Source organism: Sardina pilchardus, chromosome 10 (assembly GCF_963854185.1).
Source record: "Sardina pilchardus chromosome 10, fSarPil1.1, whole genome shotgun sequence".
Taxonomy (NCBI): Eukaryota; Metazoa; Chordata; class Actinopteri; order Clupeiformes; family Clupeidae; genus Sardina; species Sardina pilchardus.
Window position 1 is genome coordinate 7,485,983 of NC_085003.1, and position 20,715 is coordinate 7,506,697.

Here is a 20,715-nt window from a genome sequence, read left to right on the forward strand (position 1 = left end):
GAGAGAGAGAGAGTGCTGGTTGGCTGTGGATGGGCATCCTTAGGTCTGGGAGGTCTGGGCAGGGAGGTGACCTCTGCGATATGGAGAGGGGAGCGAACTTCAGACAACCCCTCATATGATCTGGCATGGTGTCTGCCCATCACAGCACCCTGGGAAGACGCCATAAACTACTTATGGTCGTTTGAAAGACAAGACTCAGAGAGCGATTCTGTGAAGGATCTGAAAAGCAGTTAATCTCGTGTGTGCGCGCGCATGTGTGTGTGTATGCTCCTCTCTCGCTCTGTCTCTGTGTGTGCGTGTGTGTGTGTGTGTTTGTGTATTGTGTATGTCTGTGTACGTGCTGGCATTGCACAGATTGAACATGACAGAAAAAGGCCCTTCTCTTCTCAGAGGAGGTTTTCGCCCGCAATTAAAACTGACACTGGAGTTTAGGGTATGAATGTCTGTATCTGTGTGTGTGTGTATTCACTTGCATGTGTGTGTGTGTGTGTGTGTGTGTGTGTGTGTGTGTGACTCAGTGTAACAATGCCTCTGCTAGATAGCTGTTATGTTGCTGGCATTGTGCTGACCTGTACACAGCCGAAGGCCCTGCAAACGTTGCTGGTGATTTCACACTCACCACTGAGGCAGTGACCTGTGGTCTCACTCTCTCACAGTTACGCACACACATACACACACACACGCAGGCACGCACACACACGCACACACACACACACACTCACAGTGCCACCACAGCACTGATTGTTGCTGTAGATGTGTCTTGGCGGCTTGTGTTCACGTTCACGTGTGTGTGTGTGTGTGTGTGTGTGTGTGTGTGTGTAGCATGCAGTGTGATCTGTTTTCATCCAATCCCTCCTGATAGGATTTCACATGCTGCCAATAATCCACTGGCATTGCAAAGAACCCCCGTTCTCCTTTAATACTAAAAATAATTTGGCCGCAGCGGCGGAGGAAGCCGTTTTCATTCCTAAACCGTGCCTGGGATGGAGGGACGCGCTTCTGGCACAGCAGCCCGCCGTGGAATTAGACGGCAACAATCTCCCACTCCATCTTAGGCAGCATAAAACAGAGCTGAAATGCACTTCAGCGCTGCATTAAATGATTTGTGGAGTTGCATTTAAGGGATTGCTCGCACACAGCACTCAAGAGAACAGGGCTTTTACCTGATTCTCTCCCTCAGGGTGTTCGCTTTCACAAAGGCAAAATGGCCCTTCTCTCGCATGTACTGTAGGAAATGGCTAGCCCTCGCGCGCACTCTTTTTTTTTCCAGTAAATCCCAAATGCATTTGCACCCCACTCTTGGCAGATGTCTCTGGGAAATGTGGTACTCAGAACGCTGTTTACGTTGATTACTCAATTTGGAGATTATGAGGAGAGCCGGTATATTGAAACATGATTTATTCATGGTGACATTCAGACGTACGATAATCATCATTATTATCTGACGCCACAGGACCCATATTGTTTCCTTGGTGATGACAAGGTGTCTGGAATATTATCTGAGGTCTGTTAATGTTTTTCCTCCCGCGTCTACACATGGAGGGGAAGAAATGGCCCATCTTGTTTATTATCAATAAGAGCACATTGTGTGAAGTGTGTATGACTGAGAGGGATCTTGTATTAATAGAGGTTTTAGAGGGAAAGGGGAAGAGAGGAAGGGAGGGAGGGAGGGAGATAGCAAGGGATGGAGGGCGGGGTGGTGTGGGAGGGATGGTGAGAGGGTGTCAGTGTGAACGATGGTGGAAACGAGATAGTGACGGAAAAGGAGTCGAGGCACAGCACAGTGCTAAAAGTGCCACAAAGCTTCCCTCCGCCGCTTGTATTTTATTCAGGGTGCAAGGGGAGCCACTGCAGTCCCATGCCATTTAAACTGACCACATAATATGAAATGCCTAAGCATGGTAATCCAGAGAGGGCTATTGAAATAAACTGAGACAAAAGAGGAACCGAATATGTGAATGTCAGTATGTGCAGAATCTTTATGAGGTGGTTATGCTGGTTGCTTCTTGTTCTTCCGTGTGTGTGTGTGTGTTTGTGTGTTTGTGTGTGTGTGTGTGTGTGTTCTGGGGGTGGGGACGGGGACCACATGAGAGAGTGACTTGTTTTGATGCTGATTTTGGCTCCTCCATTCTAGCCAAACCAGAGAAAGACACAATAAATACGTACCTTCAATTTTTCTGTCTCCCATATGGCCAGACTAAATGCTGCTTAATTATATTTTGTGGCATCTCTGGTTGAAAGCTTTTAATCTTCATTTCACATGTCTGCGCTTTCAGTATGATGGTGTAAGCATTTAGGGTCATTGTCTCGTGAACCATTCCCTGTAACAAAAGAAGATTGAGGTCTCTCGAAAGTAGAAAGCTGGTAAACAAGACAGGGCAATCACAAACACAGAATGGATGTCAGCCACGGTTGCCCCTAAGCAGAGCAATTGCCTATTGTGGGTAATGCCTCAGAGAAAAGCTAACACGCTAGCACTGTCATCGGAAGAGAAACGTCTTGACGCACAGAATGAATCAATGTAATTGACTATAAACAGGCCATACCCTGTGCTTTAATTACGCGCCTTAAAAGAGCGGTAAACAAACAGAAGCAGGGCGGGGAGGGGTGGAGGATTTGAGAAGACGGTTGAAGGACTGATGACGGCTGAGGACTTCAGTGATTCTGTTGTGGCTGTGTCTGTTATTTACATTTTTTTTTTTTTTCTCTGTTAAAAGTCCCACGAAAGTTTGGATGATTTAAGACTGTGTGACATGTGTTTGTGCATAGGAGATTTTTATCCCTTGCAATGTTTTGTTGTTCCTCTGAGATGTGTTTGGAGCAGCCAGTCTGTGTACGCCGCTCGCCGTGTGAGTTCCAGCGGATGACGCGTGTGGTCCGGACCCGGCGGCCTTGTGGCTTCCTCTGGCCGGCCTGCGGCCGCTCGGCACTCAGCCAGGACGCCTCGTATCTGATGGAGGGGAAGCGCAGGCCCGCTCTGGCAGCTTCCGAGACGTGCTCCCATCCAGACGTCAAGTCCCCACCCCCAGCCCACATCCCTTCAGCACACACCCCATCTTCATGCTGAAAGCACTTCACAGAGGGGGTGGAGGAGGAGGGAGGAGAAGGAGGAGGAGGAGGAGGTGGTGGAGGAGGAGGGTGTGTGGTAGCAAGCCAGCGGCAAGTGAATCCATCACAGGCGCTGCCAGCGGTGCTCCGTTAACATGCGAGCGCAGCTTGGGAAAGAAAACAAAAGCGTGGAAAAAGAGGAGAGAGAGAGAGAGAGAGAGTGAAAGAGGGAGAGCGATGGCGAGAGCGAGCGAAAAAGAAAAAACACGTGTACGCCGTGCCGAATGTACCGCGGCAGGAGGTCCAATCTTGTCCCAGTCTCCCACCCCCCTCTGAGCTGTCTCCGCTGTGCGACAGTGCCACTGACAAACTCGTACATTTGAGTCCCCCCCCCCCCAGCTCCCCCCTCTCTCCCGTGGGTGATGTGACGCCTCATTTACATGGAGGCGAGCGGCGGCGGCGGTAGTCTCCCCGCTCCCTCTCCCCTCCCCTGATGTACATCTGCACGGTCCACTGGCTGCCGTGTGGGATTGGAAAGAGCCACTCAATAGCTGTCAGTGAACCTCTCTGCGTGGCGCGATGTTGGGAGTTTAGCACGGGTGGCATGGGTGCAGAACCCCTTTCAACAGGTGCTTTGGGCTCGAAGGGGCACATAAAACACCGGTTGAAATTCACTTTAACAAAGCCCCATTGGGCCCGCGAGGCTGAAAAACTGCAGCTGGCTGTAAATGTGAGTTGGCCACCTGATCTATATTTGATGAGGTGAGAAATTGGGGTACTACGAGCTGTGCACAACTCACTGCATGGACTCTGGATCACAACTGGAGTCTTCGCTCCAAGGTTGGCCGTCATTAGTCAACTCCGGGGGGGGGGAAAGAAGACGCTTGCTATTCTTGTTCTGTGCTCTCGCGCGAGCGCCGCTACGGTAGCGTTCGAATGAAGGCGCATCACTATTTCGATTTCGGGCGCTTTACTTCGACTTCGGCTCCAGCCTCTGCTCACGCAACCGCGGTGGAAGCTGGTCGGCCACGGCGCATCGCGAGCGTTCTGGCGCCGGGCGACGGCGGCGGCGGCGTAAGCCGACCTTGGGAGCCGCTCTGGCTCTGCTCCTCCATCGACTGGTCGGGGCTCGTCGAATGTTAAGGGGATTAAGAGGAAACTTCTGGAGAATCCCCTCTAATCCACAGGCCCGTCTGATCAAAGGGGCCCAGATAGCTTTGAGCTTCACTTAGTTTCTTCTGCTCAACCCCCCCCCACTCCTCCTCCACTTTGGAACTGTAGATTTTTCCAATTAAATGATTTCTCTGTAGTTGTGGATGTAATACTATGCAATGTGTGTGTGTGTGTGTGTGTGTGTGTGTGTGTGTGTGTGTGTGTGTGTGTGTGTGTGTGTGTGTGTGTGTGTGTGTGTGTGTGTGAATGTGTGAGTGGTGGGATGAGAATCTTGTGAGCGAGAATGTATGTGGGAGAAGCGCAGAGAAGAGGCGCCTCTTAATTTTAGAGGTGCTATAATTCTCTGAGTTGTGTTTTTGTCATCTAATGGGGGGCAAAGGGGCGTCGCTGTCCTTGCGAGTGTGTGCGCGAGATACTCGACTGAATTGGCACAAATCTCAGTGGTGCAGCACGCAAACAGAACTGTTAAAAACCTCATGAAGTGCCAATCTCACTGCCAGAGCTTTCTCGAGCTCTGCCCCCATACCGAGTCCACGTTAAGAAAAATAATTGCCCATTTTTTCTGACTAGGGGCCTCTCTGGTCTGACTAACAGGTAGAGGGAGTGTACGTTGATAAGAGTTGTGGCGGTTTTAAGCAGGGGTTGGTTTCCAGAGGCTGTAGAGATGCTGCTTCACTCCATGTCACTCCTACGCGGCCACATTGATATGCTACTTAGTTCTTGTGTTGAGTGAGTATTTCTCTCTTGCTTGTTTAATCTCTGTCTGTTTCTCTGTCTCTCTCTGTCTCTCTTTCTCTCTCCCTCTCTTTCTTTCTCTCTCTCTCTGTCTACCTCTGTCTCTTTCTCTCTCTCTCTCTCTTTCTGTTGAGTGTGTCTGTATGTGTGTCATGCACTCTACAGATGGGCAACCTAATGGATGTCATTAATGTCAGGATGTTCTATAATCTGTTCATTCTGAACTTTTTTCATTTTGAAAAAGTATGATTTACTCTCACACAACTTCTTCTGGTCCTCTGGTTAACACACACACACACACACACACACACACACAAAACACACACAGAGAGAGAGAGAGAGAGACAGATTTTACTGTATTTATTTATAGGGACCTATTATCGTATTTGTTTTTGTCAGAGAATATGGTTCCACATGCAATTTGAAAGTAGAGCCAGCGGACTGTCTTGGCACCTGCTGTGTTTTATAAAATCGTCATGAACGTATTATTGTTACAAACAACAGTGCCTTGTCTGATATGATGCAATTTAGATGAGAGAGAGTGTGTGTGTTTGTGTGTGTATATTTATAAATCATCTGAACTAATTTGATATTGATTGAGTGATTCACAGGAGGGAAAGGAAAGGAATTTCATTTTGCTTTCTGATGAATTAGTTTGAATTGCATTGCAAGAGATCTTTTTTTAGTTTTAAACATTGATATCCTAATCCCATGGGTGTATGACTTTTTTCGAATAATTTTGTTTCAGTTGAGCTTTCCAATAAAGCAAAACCTTTAAGAAACAGTTAAAAAAAAAATGGAAATGCTATGAGACAGCTGCTCAGCTCACGACTGTAACAGGCTGCTATTATGAGCGGCATTACATAAACATTGACTGCTGCGCTACAATTGGCATTTCCGTTCACTGTTTGGAATTGCTTGCTCCGAGCATGGAATGCACACCCCTATCACTGAATCCGTGAAAACATGGAGTGGGTGGGGCTGGAAAAACCAGAGCATCAGTTCTGAACATTACTGGGCCTACAGCCAACTCTATCTGCTATCTTAGATTTGATAAGAACACGCTAGCTTGAATCCACCCGGCTAGCACTTGAAAAATGCAACCCGAAATGGTATGAGTAGAGGGTATATGGAAAATGTCAACAGAGATTGAAGGGAGCGGTGTAGAGAGCAGGGCATCCATTTTAGAGACACCTCCTGCAAAGTACACCACGGGAGAATGTCTGAGCTGGAAGCATGTTATTGAACCCGTTATTCTCAGAATATGACAGCGGAGCCCCCCAACCCCACCTCAGCCATTATTTAAAAGACATTGTCTTCATCGCTGTTGACGGCACTCATCTATTGTTGACGGACATTCCTCTATATTGGATCATGCAAACAGCAGGGACCATTCTGACATCCACAGGTAGCTTTGGCCTACCCCCACTGCCCACAGAGGAGATGTCTGTTGTTCTCAGTCACCGCAGTAAAGCACAGCATCACAGGTTTGTCAGTGCACTTATGGTGAAGCAAAAGCTCTGTTAAGTGCTTGACCTTTCCACACTTCAGTGTTCGCTCTCAGCTGTTGTTTACTAAAGCAGACCAGATTACTGTAAGTCTTCCAATCTGTCCACAATCTGCAGTCAAGATTCTTGAGCATCATCTCCTTGCTCCTTCTTTCCTTTGATCCTTGTCGGAATGTCCGGAGATAATTGTGGGTCCACGTACAGGCCCCTGTTGTACTCCCTGTCATTTTGTCTCTCTTTTTTCTGGCTCTGGGACTTAGAAGAGTACAACTTCTACAACTCCTGATTGTCAGAACTTCCACAAGTTCCACAGTGACTCCCTCAGTTGCATTCCAGAGGAACTTTCCCTTCTGGTTGTGCGACAGATGAAAGGATGAGGGGGAGAGGGAGAGGGGGAGAAGAGGGGTTAGGGCTGCCATAACTTCTTCGTCTGCGGTTATCCTCAGAGCGTCTTCATCGCTTGAGCTCGCTCAGGCGGCCCATGACAGGATGTTGATGTGCTTGCTCCAAAGCCTCCGCTCGCAACCTCTATAGGACAGAGTTCAAACCCCAGTTGACAAGATGCCGTCTCTCTCTCACTGTCAACCATGAACACACACACACACACACACACACACTTACACACTCAGACACCCCCATTGTAATGATGGAGCCCCATAGACGACAGCAAAGTTCAGATGTTAAGCAAAGTGATTGAGCGATGAGTTGGATTTAAATAGGAACTCAAATGGGTGCTTTTCTGTGATGTTCAAGGATGACGGTTTTCATTTTGTAGGCAAGAGTCTCTTTTTTTCCATTCTTTTTTTTTTTTTAACCGCCCCTGCGGTGGAGCATTTTGCTGGGGAGGAGATCCTTGTCGACCCCTGCTCTGGGTTTGCAGAACTCTCATTTCAGAGAGAGGCGGGGAGAGCAGCAGTGCCGACTGGTTGGAGATCAGATTGCTGAAGTGGAAAAATGGCACTTTTATCTAGGCTGTGGAACAGATAGCCGGGCCCCCTGAATCATTTTCTCTGGACTTAGGGTTGGAAACTGTGCGTCCATGGCTGTTCATGGGCTAACGCCGTGTGGAGGTCTGTGGCATACAGTACCTATTCGGGACTAGATGCCACAGGATCTAGTAAGCTGATTAGTGACTTAATGAAATGTTTTCTCAAGTTTATCTGTTCAGCAGGGATTTCATATAGCAGTTCCTCCCTTTTTCTTAAATCTCCTAATAATTGTTGCTGATCATCGTAATTGCATGTGACTCCTGTGGTCTAAGCATTCCATGCTGTGATAATGTTAATGAATCTGCTTGACTTTGCTTATGTGATTGACCTGTGTAAGGATATAAAGTGTGTGCGTGCGTGCGTGTGTTTGTGTGTGTGTGTGTGTGTGTGTGTGTGTGTGGGTGTGTGTGTGTGTGTGTCTGATCTATTATATTTTTTGGCTGCCCATATAATTTTTTGATGACCGTATTATTATTTTGGATTAGTCCAAACACAAACAGTCTTCACTAATAATCCCAGATTTAAAAGGTCATCCCATGTTTTGTAAGGCAAACACACAACAGCAGATCAAGTAAAACCAGAGCAACATTATTGGTGGCTTCCGCTGAGATTTTGATTGGATCTTTTGTGTTTGCATTCCTGCGACCCAGATAGAGCTGTGATTAACCCAACAATATGCAGCGGTGCGTTCACGTCAGAGATCACATGGAACTGTCATTTTCACTGTATGGTTTTGATGCCAAAAGATTAGAGGGCTCGATGTGATGTCGAAAGTAATGTTAACGCTGAAGAGCTGAGTGCCAAATAAGAACGGCTACGGGACTGGAGACCAGAGGAAGCGCTTGCATTTTGAACACCAGGGTAAAAACATTACAAATTTCAGTGAGCCGATTTGCACCCTCTTGCTGTTCTCTTATCAGACTGTAAAATATTAACAGTTTGACTCCACTTTTGCCGAACCTAAAATATACTTTCCTCTCTGTGAGATCCCCCCCCGCCCCCCAAAAAAGAAAAAGTTATGATCATAATCATTTCTGTTTTTCTCACACCTCTACCTTCAATTTGCTGCCAAATACTGTAAGTATTTCATTTTCTCAGATCAATTTGTGCAGCCTGTCATAAAAGTAGCACATTCCCCTCCCCATCTAGCGCATTATTTCAGCAAGCTTCGTCTTGGATTCAATTAGACTTATTTACTGGGATGGAGATTAACTTCTCCGATTTTGACGCCCGCACCTCCCACTCTGTCACACTTCGGAAAACTTCAAGCGCTGACAGTTTCATGTATCCCACAGGGCCATGTGTCCAAAAGATAGAGATTTACCCCAGGTCCACATAGCCAGGGATTTAAAGTAATATAGTGCTCCTAATGCCATAATGCATATTCTGTTGTGGTACTCTTTGCTTGCTTTTGGGCCCATGGTCAGAGTAAGGCTCATGGATTGATTGGACTGAGCCTCTCTTCATAAGAAGAGTTAATGCGGATTTTATTTGTGGCTGGGCCCACCAGGTGTGTTTACCTTACAGGACTCAACTGAAAACTTACTTTATCCCCATGCAATTGGAGGGATCATCTCAGAAGGACATGGAAAGGCCATTGTTATTTTTTTTTCCCCTTCCTCTCTCTTTCCCCCAGTATGTGGCCGGTATCGGGAACTGCGATCACGTGCCATTTGATAAGACTCACCATGTCGTACTCCCCTCATTGGCATCTCACGTCACCATGGCAACCCTTCCCTCAGTCCTGTCCAATGACAGCAATTCCACTTTATCAGCTTCCGAGAACATTAGGGGTGGAGGGGGGTTGCGGATTGGGGGGTTGGCGGTTGGGGATTGGGGGGGAGGGGGGTTGGGGGTGTTGATGGGTGGTGGGAGATGAACAGGAAAACTGAAATCCCCACTCAGGATTTTGATGGAGAGGCAGGCCAGTGCCTGTGCCCATTTGCATAATACTGAGCAGTGATGAATGCAACATTTAGCTCATACTCTCCACATCAAGGGGCCAGGCCTTTTTTCTTTTTCTTTTTTTGAATGGCAGCAGTACTCCAGACGACTTGTGTTGATCTTTGTGTTAACATTCTTTGGGGACGTCATCTCCAGAGGTCCTGCTGCTGTAAAGCAGGGCTCTGGATGTGGAGCAGTCTGGATTCTCACTGGGGAAGTGTCTATATATGTGTGTGTGTGTGTGAGAGTGAGTGTGTGTGTGTGCCCCTCGCAGGTTTCGCTGCTTCGGGTGGATCCTCCTGTGGAGAGGCTGCCTTGTGCGGTGCAGTTAACAAAAGCCATGCTGAGATGAAACGCTGCACGCACCAGCACTCTGTCCCAGCTGCGCTGCACTGTGGGATCCCATTATTTCACATTTGTAATGCCTTCTTATGCGGGACAGAGAATTGGAGAGGGGGGAGGCCTGTGTTCTGCTTCAAACAACCTGGAAAACAATTTTCTCTGAAGATGCTGTTGTTTGTGGTAACTGTGCTCTGTCTAGCCAGAAAAAGCAAGCGATTGAAGGTGAGCGGAGCTCTTGCATATGAAGCCCTCATCCTTGCACCTCCATACGCTTTCCTCACAGAATCGCTGAGGATTAACATAGACTGTGTCCACTTCAAAGGTTTCACAAGCTGTGTGTGTTAGCACTGTAAGTGCCAGTGAGGGCGGGGGGGGGGGGGGGGTTCTTTAACAGACAAGTCTGTTTGCACACAGACCTTCCCCTTGCAACTGGGGCCTGTACTACGAAGGGAGCTCAACCTACCCAGATGTAACCCAGGGTTACTTTGCTAAACCGGGGTTGACAAAACCTGGTTATCTTCATTGGTGCTAATCGGTACTACGACGCTGAGTAAGAAGTTGATTTGTTGAACTGGGGTTAACCTCATCGGAGTTGGTGCGCGTTCACATAAAATGGGCGGGTTGCAGCGCATATCACCACTTTTAATGATGACGCGATCACGCTATTTTACGCATAAGGAATGAGCAATGATTATAAAAAAGTTGCGAGGAATTAAAACCCACTTTACGATACATCAAATACGTCGGCAGCAAACAAAGCAAGACAAGGCTGTTGGCAACGTAGCCTATTGCAGATCGGATATATGAAAGTAAAGTTTTATTTCATGTTCCTTAAATAGCCTATGTGTTACGGAGGATTAATAGCTTGCGGAATGTCTGAAATGAGTTGAAATAAATACATTTTGAGTTCATAAGAGTCCTACAGATGCAACACAATTCATGCCATGTATATTAATAAATATTAATAAAGGTTAATTGAATGTTTAGCCCCATTGACTGATTTAGTGTATGCCTATCCTGTGAACATTTTAGATGCAACGGCAGTGCCGCTGGCAGCAGGTGAAAATTAAACTCAAGAACATTCAGAAGGTTTATAGGCCTAGTTATAGCTTGCATTAATATTTCTTAATTATGAAAATATGTTATATTGCCAATGCTTATAGCCTCCACTTTGCCTCGATCAGCTGACAAATGCAACGAATTCCCTCGGCTGAGAATGTATAGGCTATCTTTCATAGAGAATACTATATGGAGAAAGATTCTGGCGGTCTTAAAAAACTCTCGCCTTGCGAAGAGAGGCGCTTACAATTTGCGCTCCAATAATGTATCTTCCAAGTAGCCTACGTCGACATTGTGGGGTGTGGTTAACCGCAAACCTCGGGTTAACCAAGATCATAACCTGCTCGGAGCAGGTTTGAGATGCAGCGTAAATTGCCATGGCAGCATACCTAGGTTAAAACCTATCCACCTTTCGTAGTACGGCTTAACCGGGAAGTTACGCCACACGTGATCAATTTACTCTCGAAGTTACCCAGCTAAGCCAGTAACCCCGCTTCGTAGTACAGGCCCCTGCACTGGCAATCACTGCAGAGTGCCTGTGGCATCCGAAGACTAAATCTCTTCTTGAGTCAAAGGTTGTGAGATTATAAGGTCTTTGTGAAGTCAGCAGCATCCATGGTGAAGAGGATTGATGCTATAAATCCCCCAAGCATATATAGGTCACGCAATTGCTAAGCTATTGAGTATCGAAATATTGCTATTCATCATTATTCTCGGCGCCGTAATTGCAGGCATGTCAACATTAGAGGGATTAGTCCTTTTGTGCTTCTCCTCATTTCTTTTCAGCCAACGTGTGTTTCTTCCCATTTGCACCGTTGTGTCATCAAAAGGCATCCACTTGGGAGCCAAGGAGAGAAATGATTCACCTGAACAGTTTGAAACGCTCCCTAATCCGCTCAGCCGTCAACACGGCATCTCGGCTAAGCAAACAAAATGCGCCGCGCCCTCAAGGGGGTAAAGGGGGGGGGGACTTTTAAAACCCTTCAGCCAGACGCCCCCCAAAATGTCGGCGTCAGTATGGGAGATGGTCTGCCCTGCTCCGCGGCGGTATGGGGGTCGGACATCGGTAATGAAATCGCGGCCTGCCCTGATGCGCCGTGGTAACTCGCGCTGCTGCTTGTCAGCTGCGAAATCGACGAGTCAGTGAGAGTTTCAGCCTTAACCTCCTTACAGACAGTCCAAGGGTTCAGAGCAAGTGAGATTGGTTGAGACTGAAGTTAGACACTCGGATGACTCCGCTGCCTAAGGAAGACTCATTATATGTGTAAGGTTACGGTGCAGCAGAAGCCTTCTATCATATCGAGTGCACCAGGCTTTGATTCCAGCCTAATTGGGTGCACGGTAGCCCCTGGTACCATGGATGCAACTAATTAGGCTCTTGTACGAATAATTAAAACGATGTAGCATGGACGGTTTAAGTAGGATGTGTGTTTAGTGGAGCAATTAGGGACTTTATCACCTGGAAAGATTCTTTATCCATTTTCATCTCTTCTGCCTCCCAGAAGAGGAAAATTGAGTGTTTGTTTAATACAAAAGGTTTTCTCCCCCTCTTGCACTCTCTGAAGGATCTAGTTGAAAGGACACGGTCAGTGAAACTTTGGAGAATTTACTTTGATCCTCTGGGCCTGGTGCTTATCAGTGTGAAGAATGGCTGTGATAGCAGGATCTCTATAACCCCTGTCTTAGTTTCCACAGCACCCCCTCCCCTCCATTAAAGTTTCATAGCAACACCGCATCTGTGCTGTGGGCTTTCTCCTTATTTATGTCAGAGAATTTCCCTAATAAGAGAATAAGAGTGCTTGAAGTAAATCCCTCTCAACTCTCATCCTGCACAGGATTAATCTCTCTCACTCTCTGCAGGGAGAACAATCGCTCAAATGAAAAGACAATGGGCCAGCTTATTGAAGATGTGCTATGTCCTTTGTGCCTATTCTCTCCGACTCTGTTTTGACCGACTTTCGTTTCAGTCTTGTTTTCTTCCTGTTTCCCACAATATTTCCCCACTCAACTCTCCCCTTACCCCATTAGTCCTTTGTTTTGGGAAAGGATCGTGTTTTTAGATTTATTTAGCCCCGTTTTCTTTTTTTGGACGTGACCCTAAACCGTGTTCTCCACCAATGTTGTCTACAAAAGGTGCCCAAACTTTTTACAGAGAATCAGAGTTGAACTATGAATGTGAATCCAAGGCAGTGTACACATTAAACTTTAATTTATAATCTTCAGACCAACATACATTCCTTGAAACATGAATGAGTCGAGGGTGTCCCGGCTGGACGGGGATAGCAATTATGCACAGATAGAAAACACATTAATCTCGTTATTCCATCTAGCCGGTGTTAATTGATGGTTGGCCAGGGAAATCTGCAGTTATTAATCGGTCAAAGTGTTGAACAAGAAGAGATGACACACAGTGAAAATTACATTTGCATAGCCGACATTTAAACAGCTCTAAGTCCCGTGGCAATTCGTGGCCCCTGTAAACGCTCTGTGTAGGGTATTTCACTCTCTTTCCTGGAGTTGCTGCTGATGATAGTGCATGGCTTTAAGCGCCTCTCTGCGGTGGCCATCTCTCCACGTCTCCATGGAAGCGGAGAAATTGGCTCTACTCAGCAGACCAGGACGCAGATAGTGGAGCGGGAGTCAATTCCAAAAGTACTCCGAGTTCCATTCCAGGATTGAATCGTCAATTTCCATTCAGCCCTGCTGCCCGGGAATTGAAAATGGAATGCGTCTCGCACAGTTTCTTGAAATGAAAGCTCTCGGAGTTAGATCGGACAGTGGCCTCAAATCAAATATGGACCTGAAGGAGGGCCTGACCTTGGCTCCACTTCACAATGTTACAGGTGAAATTGCGTCTCTGGACTGTACACATTAGTCTCGGGGATACTCGGTCTGCTGCCGAAGGAGACTAGGATAATTATCAACAGAAGGCTGCGCAGATAAAGAGCTGGAATGGGGGAGCAAACTGGCAGACACCAACGCTATCAGAGCCGGCGACCAGGCACGATAGTGGGCGCACAAGATCCGAACAAAACGCTGCCAACAAAAGCAGGGCTTTGATGTTGCCGGGGCCTGCCTAAGCCCTGACAAAATGTCACCTTGTGTACAGCACATGAAAGACTACCCACCTTTTTTGGGGGGTGGGTGGGTGTGTTAGGGGGGTGAGAAAGCGATTGTATCTATTGCATCCTTAGATGCTCATTTATCACTGGCACTGGCCTGTTGGTTATCTAGTCTGTCTGAAACCAGATTAAACCGGTTTGTTTTCAGGAGGGACTCATTTCCTCTCACCTTTTGTTCCCCTGGCACGATTAGGAATGGCTACCATTCATGCGGGAGGGGACGTGGTGGCTAAAGAGCCCCATGGATAATAACCTAAGCTTTAGCATAGCAGACAGGTAGGTGTGCTAGGTGATATAAGACTACTTTCTGGCTCTGAGCATTGCGCTAATACCACGGCCCATTTTTCCAGGATTACTGCTTGCAGACGTGATGGCCATGCCAAAAAGGAATCATGCCAAACAGTTAGAGCTTCTCTTTTTTTTCTGTTTTCAGTCTCTTAAATTCCTGTGCATTACAGAGCGACCATGAGAAGCGAGTCCCTTTTTTTATTTGAGGCTGGAGCCAAAGATTGCACAGGTTTCTTTTTTTCTCTGGTCCTTTACAGGCAGAGGAGAGGAGAGGAGAGTCATTGTCTCAAGTCTCGCACTTGTCAGACAGACTGCTGAGATGTTACTCTGGGCCTGACTGACAGCTAGCTGATCATCTCCCCGATTTCAAACTTAATTAACCTCCACGTCCAGCCCATCAATCGCCACCCGTATCACCACAGACATCTGCAAGACAATGAGAGAGCGGGACAGTACAGCAGCATCCGCGGCGGCCGAGTCTCCAGTCCAGGCGGAGCTAGTCTCGAGAGATCGCATAATTAAAGATCAAAATGTCACTCCGGTGAAGACACAAACATTGAGAGATCGCGGCCATTGTGGTCCTGTTTTGTGCACAAAGTTTGGGCAAAAAGCTGAATCAGGTGCTCCTCAGTTCAAGGTCAACATATTTCTAGAAAAAAAAAAAAAGGGACTGGAACTGATTAATGTGCAGCCCTCAATTATGCAAAATACTGTGTCTTCATCGGAGTTCGAATCTAATTTGTCAGTGTGCTGTGTTCTCTAGGAGCCAATGGTTCGTTTAATCAAATAATATTCTTTCCAGACTGTTTGAAGTTTGTTGTTGGATGAGCCTGATATTTCAATTTTATCTGTGTTGCTGGCTGGAGTTTGGATGGCGCTTGCTTTATTGCTTTTCGAATCGCATACTTTGAGATACCAGGAGCCAATGAGGTTCTAAAATAGTCACACAGCAATTTGGCACGCTAATGAGGCAACAGCAGTGCGACGGCGCAGATTGATTGGCAGATTTTAACCACTGACATTTCCATGCGGAGAGGCAGTCACTCTAGTCCACAGCGTCTATAAAATCGGGGGAACGCACGGGTGTTGATCTTGAAGAAAAGGTCAGGCCTGTCTTGCGGGACCTAATCACTCGCTCCTAGTCAATGAGCGTCTGCACGCTTCCAACTGGTGGGCTCTGTGACAGTGTGTGTAGGTGTGTGTGTGTGTGTGTGTGTGTGTGTGTGTGTGTGTGTATGTGTGTTCATATTTGTGTGTGAGCCAAGGATCACTACCACAAAGTCATGCTGAGAGAGAGAGAGGGAGAGAGAGCAAAGAAGTGGCCTCAGCCGGATGGCGAGGGCTTCTGCTTAGCCTCATTAATTCTCTCTCTCTATTTTTTTTTTGTTTAAGTGGGGCGAATTGGCCAACACAGAGAGAATGAGGTCCCTCTTGCCCCTGGCTGTGTGTGTTCTAACACCCCATCAACCTGTTGCCTCCCCCTACTACTAGTCGAGGCGCCACGCTTGAGTAGGCTTTGTGCTGGTGAAGGGCCCTAATTAGGCTGAGGATGACCACTGGGAATCAAGCTATGCTCCAGTCAGACCTGTGCTATGAGCAAGGCCATCAGGTCCACATCATGGTGTTTGTTTAGCCATTACCAAAGCTCTGCCCTGTGCAGATCTTAGGCTTTAGTGAGGGTTTTGCAATGTGTGATAGCTTAACCAGCTTGTGGTTAATGTTTTTTGGAAAATATTCATGAATATGAAAATGTCACATTTTCATGTGATTTTATATTTTGAAGTACATTTTGATAGCTTTTTGGCTCATCCATATTGGTTTAGCATATTGCATTAGCATATCACATTACACGATGCTACTTAAAGTAGTCAAATGAGCACCAAGAGAAAGTGTACCTGGATCAAATCCTTTTATTGGCCATGGGTGCTTTGAGAGGATGCTGTCTACTCACTTGATTTCATTGCAATTATACCTCACATGGCTAAACGGATCACTCTCCCCATTAGCCAATTTTGCAGGCATTTGTATCATAGCAACCAGCCAGTCGGCTAGCGTCTACCCTCTTAAGCCAGTGACCATAACATTATTGTCATTGTGTCTTATTTCATGCGTCCATTTATGCCAAGGCTGTAATGTAACTGCCCCTGAAAATGTTATCCGCTGCTGAGTTGAGTCATTGTCGGTGTCCCAGCTGTAAGCCGTTTGGCTGCTCCACTGTCCAGAAGCAGATGCCTCCCCGCACGAGACTGATATGCATTCATCGCAGCAGACACAACCCTGACCCCTCGCCCCGATCTCTGTGAGCAAAGCCTGCTGCTACCAACAATGAGGCTATTTTTCTGCTCTACTGTAAAATGTCAGATATTCCAATAGAGATTCCTGTACTATTTGTTCTGCCTTGACCTTTTTAAGGCAGTTGAAATGGGCAAGAAAATGTATTGTGCGTTGAAGAAAAACTAATATCTTGAGCAAGGAACAAATAACATTATGATGGTGTGTATCGACTGCTCTGTTATATTCGAAGGGAGAAAAAAACACAATGGTGACTTCTGAAGTTGAATGACATTGAGTTGTTGAAGGATCTGTATTCCCCTTGAAACCTCTGGAACCGAAGAGTGAAACCAAACCATATTAGATACCTTCATGGCTCATTGGCCTTAATGCTCCCAATGTTAAATCATTGTGACCAATAAGGTGTGTAATGGATTCTTTCCCCCGTTCAGTCTCTGACTTCTTAATTGTACAGCAGTGTGAAAATGTTTATCAAAGACCAAAAGTTGAATTACGAAAGTGTGACTGTCTAGAGAGTGTGTGTGAGAGAGAGAGTGAGAAAGAGTGAGAAAGAGTGAGAGAGAGTGAGAGAGGGGGAGCGAGAGAGACATCTCTGCTCTTCATCCAGTCCTGCGTTTAATAGTGTTTTGCTCAGGCCAGCTGTGTCCATAGCAGAGTGGCCACATCATGCCTATGGAACAACAACTCATCCAGGCATGGTAGAGCAAGCCAGAACACACTGGAGATCATCCCAGTCTTTGTTTTGTGTGTGTGTGTGTGTGTGTGTGTGTGTGTTTGTATATTTGGTTTGTTTTTTTGCTTGACTGCACTTCCCAGATGGCAACAGGGGGAACAGCAGTAGGAAAAGGGATGGAGCCACTGTTGGTGAGAGAGAAAGACTGTCAACACTCCAGACTCTGATAAAGAGCCCACACTTTAGACAGAAAGGCTTGGAATGACATGTTGGGAGAGCATCCTGATCCATGAGACCTCCAAAACAAATCACATGCACGCATAAACTCTCTCTCTCTCTCTCTCTCTCTCTCTCTCTCTCTCTCTCTCTCTCTCTCTCTCTCTCTCTCTCTCTCTCTTTCCCTCTCTTTCCTCACTCACTCACACGCGTGTGCACACACGCTCGCTCTCTCTCTCTCTCTCTCTCTCATTCATACATACACACACACACACACACACACACACACAAACAAATGAGCTCACGTTGGTAATTTGTGATGTACATTTGTAAACCTCCTTCGGATGTGTGTGTCCCTCCCGCACATCTCCAGGGAGTGTTTGTGTCTACACTTGGGGGTGTGTGGGGAGGGGGGGGGGGGGGGGGTGCAGTTTGCACTCAGTCAGGACAGCTGTGCCCCCGCTAACTCGCTCGGCGAGGGCTGTTTGAGCCACACAATGGCTGGGCCGCCTGCCTCCTGCCTGGGCGAGGCGAGGCGAGGCGGTCTCCGAGTCAGTCAAATTGAAATAAATGAACTGCCAGGCCTGACGGCGGGGTAATTGTTCATATGGAAATTGGATTGCCGTTGTCACACGAGCTTTCCTAAGCACTTCTAAAACAATTTTCTCCTGGCTGCGACTGTAGGCAGTTTGGGTTCCTGCTCTGAATGAGATTTCCCCCTTTCCCTTTATGTTTTGGGCCGTTTACAAAAAAAAAGGAGAAAAAGAAAGAAGAGGAAGAAGAGGCACTCATTATGAGCGTTCCGTGTGGAAGCGTTCATTCACAATGAATTGCATTGTGTGACACTAACCCACTTTTCCATGGACTGTACATTTTTAATTACGCTGCAAGATGAACATTCCAGCTGGAAGCCAAAGGGTTAACTCTCCCATCACCCCTGCCAGACTCCGGGAGGAGGATCCCTGTTTAATGGCTCCAGCTTTTTCCAGTGTTCATCTATGAAGCCAAATGTAAACATTACTATGCATTATCTCCGTGTACTCTTTGGATGCAATCAAGTGCATAAGTGCAGGCTGGCATGTTATCCTGATAAGTTTTCAAAAGTGGATGTGATCTATGTGTGAATGTGTATCTAAGTGCTGGCGTAAGTCAAAGACAGTTGCCATCAGAGATGTTTAAGAAGCATTACAGGCTGTTAAATGAATCACCGCCTGTGCCCTGGAGGCTGACTCATCAACCATTCTCACTTCCTTAATACATACTTGACTTCCTTATGTGGTCAAGGAGGGGTCCATCAGTGCACGGCGTCAGTCTCAGGAAAAGATTCGACTGGGAAGTCGCTGTCTGCAGCTCTGTGTTCGCCCTTAATGGGGTTTAATGTTGACCAAGTACACAGACATAGTGCTGGTTGCTCAGTGCACAAACACTGGGAGTGTTTTCTTTCACTTTCCCTCCCCTCAGCCATCTCCTGACCTCCCCCGTCTCTCTACCCCGTAATCTCAGTTTTTTTCAGAAGGTCTTTTTCCCGGCGTGTTTAGACACATCCTCGCCTCCCCAGGATGAATAACTGTCTGTCTCTCGCAGCTTAGAAGGAGCGTGTGGTATCTTGTCTCATATTTCAGATCTGTGTGCGCCTTCAGATACCCGGAGAGACTGACAGTCTCCTCTCAACCTGCTTAGCTAAACGTGTTTCTGCATTAACGAGCATGCACTAATGAGAGTAGTTCCCCGTTTTTATTTTGTTCCTCGAGGTAAGCCTTTCTCTCTGTTCTCCAAGACGATTATAATTTCACATTCGGGGCTTTCTGAGGCTGTGTTTTCCAGATGTGCCGGCCTCATTAGTGACGAGGCCATTTCATTATTATTTATCTGCGCCCATTAGGGGCTGTTGCTAGCTTTAGGGTAACATGGCGCGCCCATGCTAAATTCAGAGAAGTTTGTATATTCAGTCGTGTGTGTGTGTGTGTGGCCCACTTGGGCAGGCCTTGTTTTGGTGTGTATACTTGTATCCTTAACCAGCTATGCTAAGCAGAGAAGCCTTCCATTTCCCTTTTGTATTGCACTGGTTTTCTCCCTTGAATGTTTTGGAATCTTGAACTCTGGTGTCACAGATATAAAAGTGTGAAAAAATGATGAAAAGAATGAGAAGGCATCTGGGGGGAAAGTGGGAGCATGCCTTTGAAAAGTGTTCACAATTCCATTTTTTGAATGGAATGACCAATATCAAGATCTGAGGAATTTCCCTTTTTCTAGTCCGGAATAGCTTTGTATGAATAAGCAAATGATTCTTTGAAGTTATGCAAGTCACTAGATTCACATTCCTGTCTTTTCTCGACAGAACAAGACATTTCTGCGCTCATATCTTTGCATGCTTTCTGTGTTATGTTTTGACTTGAAAGAGAATTTTGTGGGAAGTGCCTCCATAGAAGAGCACTTTTAATTCTAACAGTCATGTGACATTTGTGAATGGCACTAGGCTGGTCTCGAACATACAATTTCTTTCTGACCAAATGGATTATGCAAATAGCTTGTCTGGTTCTCTTCATCTTCAGTGAACCAATTTCTGTTTTACTCGCGAAGACTTGATGGCCAATAAGCGCACCTCTGCAGCACGTAATCATTTTATTCAAATGTCAAATTTGTGTTGTGACACTGATTACATTTTCCAAAACAATTTAGATTAATGAGGCCCTGTTTAATCAGACAGGTTAGTGAAAGTTCGGTATGCCCTCAGTTGTTTTCACTCAGCTGCGCCACTGGTCAGTGATTGATATTGGCTAAGCGAAAGGGGTCATGACCTTGAAGAGCAATAAACAGATGTGTCACAGTAATTGAATCACAAATGTCCATGATACAAGCAGCCAATGGCCATCCATCCATCTAAGCCCATTTGTTTCATAGCCAAAGCTCTGGTATTGAATTACTTGCACATTCAAAATCAAATCCGTCAGAAGCTCGGCGTACTTGATGTGACAGACACTGAGATCAGAGTATATGTTTCTGTGACGTTGGGGCTACCAGTTATCTTCAGGCTCATTCAGTGAGAGTTAAAGTCAAGAAACTTTCTGCATGAAATTAGTTTGCATCACTGTTTCAGTTTTAAATGAAACCATTTAAGGCTGTGAATTAAATAGGGCAGATACATTTACCTAGAGAAATGGATTTTGAAATGGAAGATGTGTGTGTGTGTGTGTGTGTGTGTGTGTGTGTGTGTTGGGGTGGGGGGTGGTGGATTAAGTAAAATCAGGAAATAAAGCGGGACAGGCACTTGTATGTAAATGTGAATCCAACCTGAAATTAACTGGGCCCACAGGGCAAATGTATAA

The 20,715-nt window shown here is 46.4% G+C and overlaps 1 protein-coding gene across 1 annotated transcript in view; it reads left to right on the plus strand.

The window, feature by feature from the left end:
- plxnb2b (plexin b2b) overlaps positions 1 to 20,715 on the plus strand; it is an 82,583-nt gene that overhangs the window by 39,708 nt on the left and 22,160 nt on the right. The window lies entirely within an intron of this gene.